Genomic DNA, 14,252 nt, shown 5'->3' on the forward strand with positions numbered 1-14,252 from the left:
GCAGAAGAGCTGGGTGACGAAGTCACAGCAGAGTTCTGCAGACAGATTGGGAGGGGAGAGAAAGATCCCAAGAAGTGACCAAAGTGTGATTGCAAAGAGCCTATTCATTCCACTAAGAAGACAGGAGAGTACTTGTGACCAACAGATACTTGAGGATTAAGTACTTATTTGGTTATATTCTAATGGACTCAAAGAGAACGTGTAACAAGTATGCTGTGTGGAGCGTTAATAATGGCCTTGCAGACAAGCCTAGAGGTTTTTGTCAGCCTGGACTCCAACCTTAATAGCATGTGATATAAAATAAATGAAGTCAGCCTTCTTCAGTGTTGACCCAACCTAGTGATGATTATTACTGCCTATCATTAGCCTTTGATTTAGCCAGAAAGTCTGCTCTGCCTGAGTGTTTGAGGCTGGAATCCTACCTTTTCAGCCTCAACACACATCCTGAATGTATTATATCTCTATTCATTTTCTGTGCTAGAGCTTCTTGAACTTTCTCCCTTCACAGTTATTATTAGGCATCTCAATAATTTTTTCACAAAGCCTTCAAGCCAAAAGAAATGCCCGACAATCCTGCTTAATTAACTACTTAGGTCCAAATAGATTAGTATTTATATCCTCACATCTTAACATTTATATCCTAATAGCTTAGTTTCTTGAAAAAAAAAAAAACAGAAATGGAAATTAAAAATAATATAATAATCCTTTTAATTCATCCTAAAATAATCACAGGAACTTACTCGTGGGATGTGTGCTCCTATTGAGCACAGCACAACTTCTCAAAGTTTCAAGTAAGATCGGACATTGACAGCCACTTTTCTATTCCAAGATGATTTTCACAGCAACTGCTGAAAACTCAGCCTTGCAAAGTTATGATTCCATCAAAAGGAAAACAGTGCAATCGAATAGTGAGCTCTGAACCACCTGGAACTAGCAGCTTGTCTGATACCTGACAAAGTACCACTTGTTTCCCTTAAATTTAAACAGCCCATGTCACCCTGGACATTTGCAGGGACACCTGGTGCATAAGTTTAAGGAAACATGGACTACTTAGAAGCTTACTACTACTAAGTCGCTTCAGTCGTGTCCAACTCTGCGAACCCATAGACGGCAGCCCACCAGGCTCCCCCGTCCCTGGAATTCTCCAGGCAAGAACACTGGAGTGGGTTGCCATTTCCTTCTCCAATGCATGAAAGTAAAAAGTGAAAGTGAAGTCGCTCAGTCATGTCTGACTCAGCGACCCCATGGACTACGGCCTACCAGGCTCCTCCATCCATGGGATTTTCCAGGCAAGAGTACTGGAGTGGGATGCCATTGCCTTCTCCGACTTAGAAGCATAGAATCAATTAAATGCTAAGATGCTACAAGGATCCATTGCATTCATTGTGTCTTTTGTTCTAATTATTAATATAATAACAGCACCAGCTAACACTTTCTAAGGACTGACTATGTGCCAAGCACTATACATAGATTAACCTATCTGCTCTTTACCAAAACCTTAAAGGGAAGTGTAATTGTTATTCTCATTATACAGAGAAGGATACTGAGGCCTAGAGGAATTAAACATTCTGCCTCAATCCATAGAGCTAACGAGTGAAAGGCTAGAGATTCAAGAGCAGTGAGTCTGCCTCCCAAGGCCTGCTCTTAACCTCTCTGATAGAATAGCCTAGCTAAGACAACCGAGAGGTCTCCAGGACAGGCCTCTAGCAATTCTAGGCCTGTAGTGCTCCTCTAATGCTTTTCTTGCTCCCAATATTCCCCTCTACGTACAGTCTGTTCTAATTCTTACTTTTGTCCCAATTTATGTCCTACTCTAGCCTCATTTGACTTGCATTTCTTTAACAGCACACTCTCTGCCTCTGTTCCAATCCTTTAGAGTAAGACAGAGCTAGATTATCATCCGGGTTATGTGACTGACCAGCTATGCGCCTGCTGGAAAGTCACATTCTTTATGTCTCCTAGTACGTATTATGAAGACGTGATATAATACTATTTGTATAATGCTTTGTACACAAAAAAATACTCAATAGGCAGTTGTTATTACTAAAAACAGAATACCTGACATGATCTTGAAATAGGGGCAGATGTGGGGAATACAGGAATAACTAGATATATTTATGTATTCTCCACCCTCAAGAAACTCCAGAGGCTAGAGGGACATAAAGACAGAAACGGAATTCTGTAACAATGTGATAATTACACCATGAGGATGCAGAATTATAAGGGAACATCACATATTCTTCACTTGTCCTTGAGATTCAGCCTTTCCTTCCCTACTCACACTAATAGGAAATTACAGTTCAAAGAATTCCACCACTTTTGACTCTCAAATGTTACTCTGAAACAGAGCTCTATCTGGAATAAGACATACTTATTTTAAAACCATATAAATTTTGTGATAAAATGGATATAAGATATAGGTGGGAGACACCTAATTCAACTGAGAATTTTATCCCAGAGATGAGTTGTTTTACATTGCTTAATTGATTCAATAAGATTGAGTACTTGCTGCATACAACCAGGTGCTAAAGAAAATGAAAGAGAGAAAGAGAGAGAAATACAACACAGGTGCAGTTTTCCATGCGGTGTCCAGCCAGGAGATGCTTCCATCTGAAAACTCTCCCAGGCACTGTGATGTGCCCGAGAAGAGTTTATAATCCAGGGAAGACAGGACTATAATCAGTCACTCAAAAGATACAAAACTGTAGCATTACTAATGCAGTAATAGTATGCTGCACTGGAGAAGGGGAAAATAATTATCTGTACTGGCATCAAGGAAACATAAACCCAAGAGGTCATGTCTGAATTGGACGTGTAAGGACAAGTAGGATTTTACTACTGAAAAGGGTGGGAAAAGAATTTGAGACAAAAGAAACAGCAAGAGCAAAGGCAAAGAGATGTAAAAGGATATGATGTGTTCAGATAAGATTAGATATTCCAGCTTGGGGAAACCATAGTCTAAATACTGGGAGTAGGCTGTCGAAGGGTGACCATGACTAACAGTATTGGCCTGGAGGGCCTTGCTAAGAGATATACCTGGTGAGTAACAGTGGGCTATTAAAGATGTTCCATATCACAGAAGAGACACAATCAAATCTATAGTTCAAAGACACAACCATAGGAGTCCAGTAGAAGATGGATTTTTAAACTCAGAACTATCACAATAATCCAAATGGAAGATAAAAGACAACTAATAATGAGGTGGTTGTGGAGAAAAGGGTAGATTTCAGAGATATTATAGAATATAAGTTTCATGATTTCAGTAATATGGTAGATGTGAGGGATTATAAAAGATGGAGGATGATTCTGACATTTCTAATGTATCTGACTAGGTGAATAGAGTGGCCATTTAGCAGGACAAAGAATGGAAGAAGAAACTATCCACAGAAGGAAAAATCATGAGTTCAACTTGAGAAATGCTGGATTTGGGGTACCAATAAGATATCCAAGTGAAAATGTTTAGTAGACAGTTGGAAATAAAGAACTGATATTCAGGGAAAAGATTAAGGACGGACTTAAAAAATTAACACATTATCAGTAACACTGAGATATAGGTAATAGCTGAAGCCATCGATGTGAGATGAGAACAAAGAACACACAGTGCTATAGGGAATGCCAGCAGTTAAGGAACAGTTTGAGAAAGATTCAGAGACAAAAAAAAAAAAGGTCGATACAAAACAAAGAAATAAATATCAAGAAAGAATAATGTCCCTAAAATCTAATGAGCTTAAAATTGTCCACACCATCTAGTGTTGCTGGGTACTCGACCAGGAGAGGGCTAGGGAGGAGCTGTCAAAAGAGACCACTCCAAGATGAAGACTCATGACTACTTTAACCCAGAGGCTTGGGCTTTCTTGTGTCTCACTCAATAACCCCCAAATACAAAGATCCAAGCACATCAAATCAGTAAGGGATGAAGGCAAAGCTATTTGCCCAGCTGAAGCTTAGCTAATCACAAGAGGCAGAAGAGAGAAGAGGACATTCAGCCCTGACTGGAGTCACCTCGGTCCTAAAGGAAAGTGTAGAACTCCAGGTGCCCTGAGACAAAAACTATGATGCCAAGCTCACGTCTAGGTCTGGCCATTTCTCTTATAAATTGGAAGGTATAGTTGGAAGGGTGGGGATGATGGGATTTTCCATAGCTCTTGAGTTTTTCTGCTCCCAGTCTTGATGCCTGTCTTCTCAGAAGTGGGCAGAACCCAGGTAATCCCTCACAGCACCCAGTTAGGCTCTACTGCTTCTAACATCCTCTACATATGGACTTGTGGACCATGGGGACTGGGTCTCCTTGCCACAAAATATTGACAAAAATATGTTTGTATATGTAACCAGAATTTAATCTTCTTTGGATGTCGGTGGTCTTAATATTGGTCCCTGATGACTTAACAATCAATAGATGTTTAGTTAAGCAGTTCACTTGTTTTGGAGTAACAGTTATTGTGTGGGTAATGGGTATGTGGCCACTTCCGCAATAACCCCACATCCCCTGATGGAGTGAATGTTACAATCACACATTTGTTGTTATTAGCTCAGGAGATGCTGGAAACCAATTTTGAAAAGCAAGTAATAAAGCACCACATAAAAAATAATGGTGTAATTACTTCTTGGTCAGGTTAAACCTACTGTGACGATAAAAACCAAAGGGAGCAGCAAGCATCATAAGTGGGTTTGCTGTAAATTTGACACTGGTTCTGACCTTCAGTGAGAAAGTCTTGAACTCACCCACCTAAGCCAGGTGCACAAAAGAGTATTTGTGTCGCATAGCTTTATCAAGTCTCTGTTTAAAAGCACTTTAATGAATGTACCCCAGGAATGCTATGTCAACTCTCAAGAGCTAAAGAGAACAGACCAATTGCTAAATTACTGACCCACAGGCTTTCAGATTTCCATTTGAATTTAGGCCCTCAAAAAAAAAAAAAAAAAAGATTCAAAAATTTCATGGGAGAGCTATTGTACCATGAGGGTATAATTGGTTCTCTAAATGTAGAAGAAGAAAGTAGGGGGTCTAGTTGGAACATGGGCCACACTGTCCAGGAGGTGAAGGAAATTCTGATTGTTGGTGTCGATTTATGAGCACACTGGTAACCCACCAATATGAACAGAAGACACACCAGCCTCTGATTTCAGGTTGTGATCTTATACATCTCACCTGAAATGTTTGAGAGGCCTCCTACATCCACATGAAATACCATAGATGGAGGTGTGAGTGTAGGGGTGGGAAGAACCTTAGCCACAGTTATGACAGAACGTTTAAGGAAGGCATGGCACAGTCCATGCGTAAAGATATTACTTGCTGCCTTTGATTAGTTCCAGCTTTTGGGAAAACAGTTAATATCTTTGCTTAGCCCTTCTAGGAGTTGCAAATGGTTCTCCTAAGGTTCATGCATTATGAACTGACACTCTGACAGGATGCTAAAGCCAGTGTTTGCTCACTGGAAAAGCAACAACGGACTCACTTTTACTAATGAAAGTGACTTCTGTAGGTTACATTCTCAATGACAGTAACTCTCTTGGAAATGCAAGTACTCTTGTATGCTGATGGTTGTTTAGAAATGGGTACAAACTTTCTGCAGGGCAAACTAGCTAACACTGAGTGGAGAGGATGAAAGATTAAGTTCAGAGACCAAACCATGTGTTTAGAAACATCTCCAAAGGAAGCCCAGTGGCCACACAAACCACTTCTAACAACACTATTTTTTCCAGTGGACACGGTACACACCAGACTTGTCAGCCTTCAGAAATGCCATTGTGTGTTTCAGGAGGTCACTGTTCTTGCTCTGACTGCCCTGGATCCTTCTCTTCCTTCAAACTGGAAATAGAGACTGAAATTCTCCAAACCAAATCTTCCAGTTCTGTCTAAATTGATGGGTGCGATGGAGTGGCTTAAAATGAATAATAAATGAGAAAAGGAAAAAGAACTGACCTTCCTTCCATATTCTCCCTCTACAATCTACCTGTCCCCATGCAGGTTGGTGCATTTAGAGGAAATGAAAATACATATTTAACACCATCTGTGGAATTCACTTTGCCTGAGGCCACTGTGTCAGATATTGTTGCTGGGTTTTTCAGAAGGCAGGGGCATTTCTGCAGGGACAGAGACTAGGCCTGATAAACTGCTGACCTAGTCCCAGATGGAAAATATTTATGATTATATTGGGACAATAGGTACTGTGACCCTTTAAGAACAAAATCAAACATACTGGGTTGCATTTTTCAAAGGCTACCCAAACAACTTTTAGGGAAGAATACATTCTTCTAAGTCTCCTTTCTAAGTCTGGAAATTAACAACTTGATCTTCATGCGGTCAGGTAGAAGGCAAAAGCACATCCATTCAATCAGCTTCAGAACTTTATTGCTGCCAAGATCCTTCCTTTTACAGTAAACACAACCAAGCTTAGAGATCCTAACTGATCAGTGCAAGACCCAACAGCTAGTAAACAGTTGAATCAGAAAGAAAAACTCCAATGTTGGAACCTAATTCACACTAGGTCCCACATCAGTTTTCCATGAAAAGCCTGATTTAAAACAAAAAGGATCATTTACTGAGACGTGAGATGTGGTACTGGGCATTTAAAATTTGTTAACTTATTATTTTTTTCTTCAATGGCCCCAAAGGTTCCTGTTTCACAGATGAGGAAACTGAGATAAAGGGTGAGTAGGCAATGAAAAGAAATATGACTAGATTATATCCATGGAAAAAAGACAGCAACTGCCCTTTAGACAACATCCTCATTAAAAGATCCATCTACTACAACTGCTGACCATTTCAAAGCCAAATGGTGCTGCCATTTTATACAACGGCCACTGACTGCAAGCAAGGTCAGCAAAGGCTTCCAGGATCTTTAAAATATCATGGAGGATGTCTACAAGGTGTCCACATTTTAACAAAACCATTGCCAATCTCTCAGTCCGTTTTGCAAAGACTCCTGGGACAAAAAACAACGTGCTCTGACTTGGCCTAAATTCTTGTAAAAGAAATGAGACAATAACTGTAGCCCACAGGAAGTGATGCATGCTTAGAATGTGCCAGAGCTGTGCTCAGCGCTGCGTTATACATCGTTAATTCCTAGCCATCCTTATGAAGTCTCTCCTGTGACTGTCACTGTTTTCACAGATGCACGAAGACCCTGAGGACAACAGAGACGTGATTGATCCTGCCCAAGTTTTACGGCAATAAGAGCAGAACCGGGATCCAAACTTCGGCAGTGGCCAGTGCCACCCCCTTACTCACCCTCTACACTGGACCGCCCCATGGAGGCATTTAGCTGATACACTGGAAGGGATGACGTTATCTTCCCCTTGAGGCAAACATGGGTGAAAACACACAGTAAAAGATTGTATCCGGCAAAATTATCTGGCTTTGACTTGAAAGGATAAATGTGTACCCATATATGCCATATACACTCCCAAGAGGACATAAGTTTAAAAAGGGAAACTTTCCAAAATGGATCACACCTAAGCCCCAAACCCTTTTCTATGAGGTGCATGGTGGTGACGTCACCCATAAAAAGGATAAGAACTGACACACACTTCTCCTTTATCACCTCCCAGCTTGTTTCCTCTCACCTGGCAAGTTCTCCTTAATCAAGGAACTTGAAAATTGTATGGAGTCTTGAGGCAGCTCTGGGTAACACGGGTAGAATTCTGATATGCTTTCTTCATTAACTGCTCATACTCCAGAAATGAGAATGAAACCTCTCCTCCTGGGGAGTCTTTTCACTGAGAAACTCATCTTAATTGAATGCACAAATCAGTTAACTATCTTCAGATTCACAACCCATTAATGCCCCATTCTCACAGAGCAGCTTCTTTCTGGCTTGTTGAGAGGCTGGCACTCTCAGGGCTGTGCTGAGAGGGACATGAGATTTAGCAGCAACAGGGAGGGGACAGCGGAGAGAAGGGCTCGCTCTTCACCAGCAAAGGAGCGTTCCAGGGCTGAGAGGGAGGAACAACGGATAACACTGCCTTTGCAAAACTGACATCCTCCCATTACCAGTCTGTGTCAACTGTCAGGGATTCACAAATAATACAATTGTGCCCTCAGAATGCCAGTTAGGCAGGCTTCAAATGTGCCTACCGAGGGAAGATGAGCCTTACAAATGTTTCATGGACATAATACCAAGATGGTATTAGTGATAAAAGCAAGTGGGAAAGAAAAACTAATTGCACATTTCTCTCTAGAAATATCTGGCCTGTCTTAAGGTCCCATTTTTCTTTCTCTCTCTGGAGCAGGAAGATCTAAGTAAGGTTTTGAGATGTGTCTCGAGAAGACTCCTGTTAGGTTGCTGTGCAGAGCACGGCAAGTCCCCATGGAAGAGATCCTGGATTAACTGCCCTTCTGTGACAGGGGCGGCTGAACTCTGAAGCAAGAATTATGCCAGCTGGATCTCATACTGAGCCACTTGAAGGCAGAAGAATGTGAGATTATGTCTCTGATGATTAAGACATTTATAATTAGACTTTGTAAGAGATATAAGCATATTTCTTACTGTGTGGGGAACTATTTAGGCTCTATCAACATTTTTTTTTTAAATGTCATGAAATTATCAGAAACCACCAGGAAGATCCATTTCCCAAAATATGCAATACCATCTTTTTAGACAGGCTGATCTTGCTTTTGAAATAAACTCAGAATCTGTGCTTCTCTTAGCCAAGATTCTAAAATCAACTATGACTATAATTCTGTGAATAATAGAAAGGAGCCGCCTGACCTGCCACAGCCCTGCCTTGGGCTATGCAATTGAAGGTACCAACCAGCCCACAATGAAATCCACACTCAGTAGGAACTGATGTGAAAGTAGGGTTCCAATACACCTGCTAGTAATGCCATTAGTTGTGACATAAGCCCATAAGCTCCCAGAAAGTTTAGGATTTGGAGAAAACAAAATAACAGTGTTACATGAGGGAGATAAACACACACTGAATAACAGCAGTTATGAGTTTCCTTTACGTGGCAGGAATATTTTCTTGGCTTTGGGATTTAGGATGTCAACAAGGAAGGCCGGGCATGCCAATTCTCTGAGTTTTGTTTGCCTGCCAGAATATTTAGAGGTCTGGGCAAGGTAAACCAATTCTCCCACATTTGTGCTTAAGGCAACGAGCCATTGACTTGTCCCAATCTGGGTATTCAATTATCTTTCCTCATGATGATACCAACATGGAAACTTTATAGAGAATCTATTTTATAGTCTGCAATATGGGGCACTGGATTTTATTTCCCCTTGGACAATAAGATTGTGGTTAGCATAACACAGTGAATCCAACATCAATCCTCTGTCAAAAATAGTTTTATGAAGGCCAGAGAGAGGGTGGGCACACAGGAGGCACACTCAGTTGGCGATATATAAACATTGAAAAAGAAACTAAAATAAATGCTGTAAACAACAGAAGTCAAAGCTTTCTTGCAGTCATTAAAAACTGACACTGTAATATTCAAACAATAGGATATTTACTGAAATATCAGATCAATTCTTAAAGGATTTCAGGTCCCAGTGGGCTTTATTTGTAGTCGTCTGTTCAAAGTCCATTAGACAGGGTCCCTGCCTTTAGTAGAGTGGATCCAAATAAATTCTAAGAGAGGAAATAGATTCCATTCTCTCTGTTTACTTTATTACTATTGATTTCTGAATTCCCTCCAATCTCTTTCTTAACTGAGCAGATAATATACATTTAGTACCAAAGGTAATTATCCCAAATGAATACAGTTTGCAACTGAGTGATAAAAAAGAGAAAGGACACTGATAGATTACACACTTATACATTAAAATGTATGTCTGATTGTATTAATATATACAAGAGCTTTAATATGCTCACTTTATGGCTATAGTTTCCTAGGCTAATCACAAGTTCACTTGTACACTTAGACATATTTTAGTTCCACTACTTTATATTTTATAGCAATATCATATAGTGCAAATGCTAAAATAATAAAAACAAAATCATTTCAAATATTTTTTCAAATCTCCCGTCTACAAAAAGAGACCATTTAGACAATGTTTTTAGACATGTAAAAGGGGTTAGAAAGTTTAATTGCCAGAAATGACAATGGTTTTTAAAGCATCAAAGATAGAAAAGAGAACAAGGAGTGTATCATTTTTAAAGTATATATAAAACAATTTAAATACCCAGTGACAGAGGAATGGGTAAATAAATTTAGTATATCCACACTGTGGGAGATTATGCAGTCTTTTAACACTATGTTTATAAAGAAGTTTTAATGCGTGGGAAAATGCTTGGTATTCTGTGAAAAAAAATAGGATATAAAAATGTGTGTGTGTGTATACACAAACACAGTATAACCACAAATATGAAAAAATGTTTATATATATTTGTTACACATAGAAAAATATGAAAGCAATATACAAAAATGTAAGCAGTGGTTATCTCTGGGTGATGGGTACCGGATGGTGCTCATTTCTCTTACTCTATCCTGTTCTTCTTTAAATTTTCTAAAATTAGCACACATTATTTCTACATAGTGTATACTATAATGTAATCACTATAACTACCTAAATATATAATCACTAAACACACGATAGATAGATGAATGGATAGACAACTGACATTGGATAGAAGGTCTGACCCACGTTATGTTTATTCCTGGCTCAAGACTATCTGGGAGCCCTTGCATCCCAGGGGCTTCTGTTCTGGCTCCTCTTTGAAAACCTGCCCTTTTATGGGTGACTCTTCTACAGAGTCCTACCAGACCCAAGTATTGAACATGTAGTGATCATCACATTTTTAAAGAAGGGATATAATTACATAGACACTCAAGTTCTTCTGAGAGACAGCAGAGCACAGCAGTTAAGGGAATGGATTTTGGAGCCAGACTGCCTGGGTCTGACTAAGCCTCCTCCACTTACATTTGAGTAACTCTGGAAAATGACTTAATCACTCCATGCCTCCATGCTCTATATAAAGTATATAAAGATACTCTATATAATAAAGTATTGACCTTATAGAGATGATAGGATGTTATAGCGTTATATGAAAGTGGCTCAGTCATGTTCAACTCTTTGCAACCCCATGGACTATACAGTTTGGGGCTTTCCTGGTGGCTCAACTGGTAAAGAATCTGCCCACAATGCGGGAAACCTGCGTTTGATCCCTGGGTTGGGAAGATCTCCTGGAGAAGGGAAAGGCTACCCACTCCAGTATTCTGGCCTGGAGAATTCCGTGAACTGAATAGCACTAGTATCTTTAACGGAGAAGGCAATGGCACCCCACTCCAGTACTCTTGCCTGGAAACTCCCATGGGTGGAGGAGCTTGGCAGGCTGCAGTCCATGGGGTCGCTAAGAGTAGGACACAACCGAGCGACTTCACTTTCACTTTTCATTTTCATGCATTGGAGAAGGAAATGGCAATCCACTCCAGTGTTCCTGCCCGGAGAACCCCAGGGACGGGGGAGCCTGGTGGGCTGCTGTCTATGGGGTCGCACAGAGTTGGACACAACTGAAGCGACTTAGCAGCAGCAGTAGTAGCAGCAATATCTTTAAAATGCTTAGAAGAGTGTGACACATAAATACGTAAATTATTAAATTAAAAACATTGACTGTACCAATCAGAATAAAGTTACAAATAAAGAAATGAACAAAATACATGTAAAACATCTGAGTTTTTGTATTTTGATAAGCTCATCTGGGGTGAGAGTATAATGTTCTGTCAAATTTAAGTCAGTACTCAGGAGTATAGTAGTTTTTGATGGCTTTCCCTTACTTGTCAGAGATCTGTCCATCATCCATTTCTAGAATGTTGGTGATGATATAAGGTCCAGTGGAATACTTACTATGCGCTAGTACTGTTTATAATGCTTGGTTTGTGACTCTGTGAGTGCGTGCTAAGTCGATCAGTCATGTCCTACTCTTTGTGAATCCTATGGACTGCAGTCCACCAGGGTCCTCTGTCCATAGCATTCTCCAGGTAAGAATACTGGAGAGGGTTGCCATGTTCTCCTCCAGGGGATCTTCCCAACCCAGGGATTGAATCCATGTCATCTTGTGTCTCCTGCATTGGCAGGTAGGTTCTTTATCACTAGCGCCACCTGGGAAGACTTTGTGAATCTATACTTAGACTCTTGGAGAAGGAAATGGCAACCCACTCCAGTATTCTTGCCTGGAAAATTCCATGGACAGAGGAACCTGACAGACTGCAGTCTATGGGGTTGCAAAGAGTCAGACATGACTGAGCGATTAACACGAAAACTCTAACAGAAGACTCAGAACTAAACTAGGTGTAAAATAAATGGTATGCAGAGTGAGAAAGTCAATGAATGAATTATTTCACCCAAGTTGCATCAAGTTGTCCAGATGTGGGCATATTTCCACAAAGGGAAATACTAAGAACTAAAGTTGAAATGTAAGGTTCTTAGGGTCTACAATTTATTTCTACTGTTGTAATATGGAGACAATGAGACGGCATTATCAAAAAAGAAGGGCAATGAAAAAAACTATTTATCCTGGAAAAGTTGTTGTTGAATGCTTAGCACTCTAAGGTCTACCAGGATCCTTTGCCTGGGGCATCCATAAGGATGGAGGAAGCAATGAAAGTGGAGAGACACCAAGACAGCCATGGTGGCACCAATAAATAGAAATAGCATGTCTTACTGGTTCTCTGGGTTTTTTCCTACCAGGTGGAGCATGACAAGAGAAAGCCAATTCAACTGAAATCAGAAACAATGCTTGAAATAACAGTATAGAATGGTCAGTTTCACCGTAATAAATTTCATTATTGAGCGAGAGAGGAAAACAACTATTTTGAGACACTGTCCATCGTTTTGTATGCATTTCAAAGTTACTCTTCATGCATCTAACTCCTAAATTCATAGTGTAACTTTGAGCATTTTGTGGAGGTCTTGGCTCCAAAGCAGCAAAGGAGAAGTGAAAGGTCCCGTGGTCGTAAACTCTTGATAAGTTCTCAGTGTCACTTTTTTCAAATGTGGAACTGCTCAAACCACACAGATAATTATAGATGACCAGATTGTAACTGTTTTATTGCTTCTTTTTCCCCATAAATTTTAATTTTGGAAAGTTAAGTGAAAATGTGGTTCCAATTTTCTACAAATTGCACACAATTTGGTTTTAACAAGAAAATAGAAAGAAAGGGTATGTTCTTTAAAGTGAATTATGAACTAGAGTTTGTTTTCGCTCGCTCAACACCGCAAGAATAATAAAGCACAAAATTTAGAAAAGATGCCTTGCAAAATGGAAATAATGAACTGTAGTAATAAAAGCATAGAGTAATTTTTTTTATCTAAACATGATTTAACAATCCAACAGGCTAATACAACTGAGCTAGTCTTTCTATCTCTGGTGAAACAAGCTAAAATAAAAAAGGAAAGAAAAAAAAAGAATGAAAGGAAACAGGGTAGAAGCCGACAACCTCAATGCATTGTATAACAGGAAATCTCTTAAGAAGAAAAGCCTGAGCACATCCCCATCTTATTCTCTCCAAAAGTGCCACCGACTCAGAACTATTAGAAACAATTAACATAGAAAGCATTGAAATGCACACCTAGAAACAGAACAAAAGACAGGAAAGAGATTTTTAGTGGAAAAGAAATTACTGCCAGTTGCTGGGCTCTGGCTATAACCATAGTAGACCAAAATATTTTCTCTATTCAAGGTGAAGAAGTGAAGTCACTCAGTCATGTCCGACTCTTTGCGACCCCATGGACTGTAGCCTACCAGGCTCTTCTGTCCACGGGATTTTCCAGGCAAGAGTACTGGAATGGGTTGCTATTTCCTTCTCTAGGGCAGGTCATTCAAGGTAGTAGACAACAACTAGCATATTAATGATAGGAAACCCATGGTGTGTGTCTGCCACAACAAAACTACCAGCTTGATGGTAATTAATGAAATCAATCAACCAGCTGTTTTTCTCTCCTTTATGCCAAACATTGGGTTGAATATATTCCTTAAACTAACCATTGCTTTCATCTTACCAACAAAGTAGACTATATCTAAGTGTGAGGCAAAATAAATTATTCAGATAATAAACGATTTCATCACAGTTGTCAATCTCCATTGGTCAAATTGCTCCAGGCCCATATTATGTAATAGCACTACCATGGCTTCCTCCAATTTCAACTTCTAAAATGTTTACTTTCATACGGTGACAACCAAAGATCACCTGTGCTTTGCTTGTATCCTAGAAACAAAGCCAATCAATTCTTAATACTTGATGTTATCTTGTACCCCTCGGTTTTCTCTCTGGGCCAAAATGTCGTTCTTGCTGAAATGTTTCTATCTGGGGT

At 39.8% G+C, this 14,252-nt stretch overlaps 1 protein-coding gene and 1 long non-coding RNA gene across 16 annotated transcripts in view; one reads left to right on the forward strand and one right to left on the reverse strand.

Moving 5' to 3' along the window:
- The window catches only part of LOC129636993 (uncharacterized), a 499,812-nt gene extending 492,683 nt beyond the window's left edge, over positions 1–7,129 (forward strand). Inside the window, exon 11 of the long non-coding RNA XR_008707280.1 lies at positions 7,115–7,129. This is a non-coding gene — a long non-coding RNA (uncharacterized LOC129636993). The remainder of the gene's footprint in view (positions 1–7,114) is intronic.
- The window catches only part of EBF1 (EBF transcription factor 1), a 429,773-nt gene that overhangs the window by 42,339 nt on the left and 373,182 nt on the right, over positions 1–14,252 (reverse strand). The gene's annotated exons all lie outside the window — the stretch shown is intronic.

Source organism: Bubalus kerabau, chromosome 1 (assembly GCF_029407905.1).
Source record: "Bubalus kerabau isolate K-KA32 ecotype Philippines breed swamp buffalo chromosome 1, PCC_UOA_SB_1v2, whole genome shotgun sequence".
Lineage (NCBI taxonomy): Eukaryota > Metazoa > Chordata > Mammalia > Artiodactyla > Bovidae > Bubalus > Bubalus kerabau.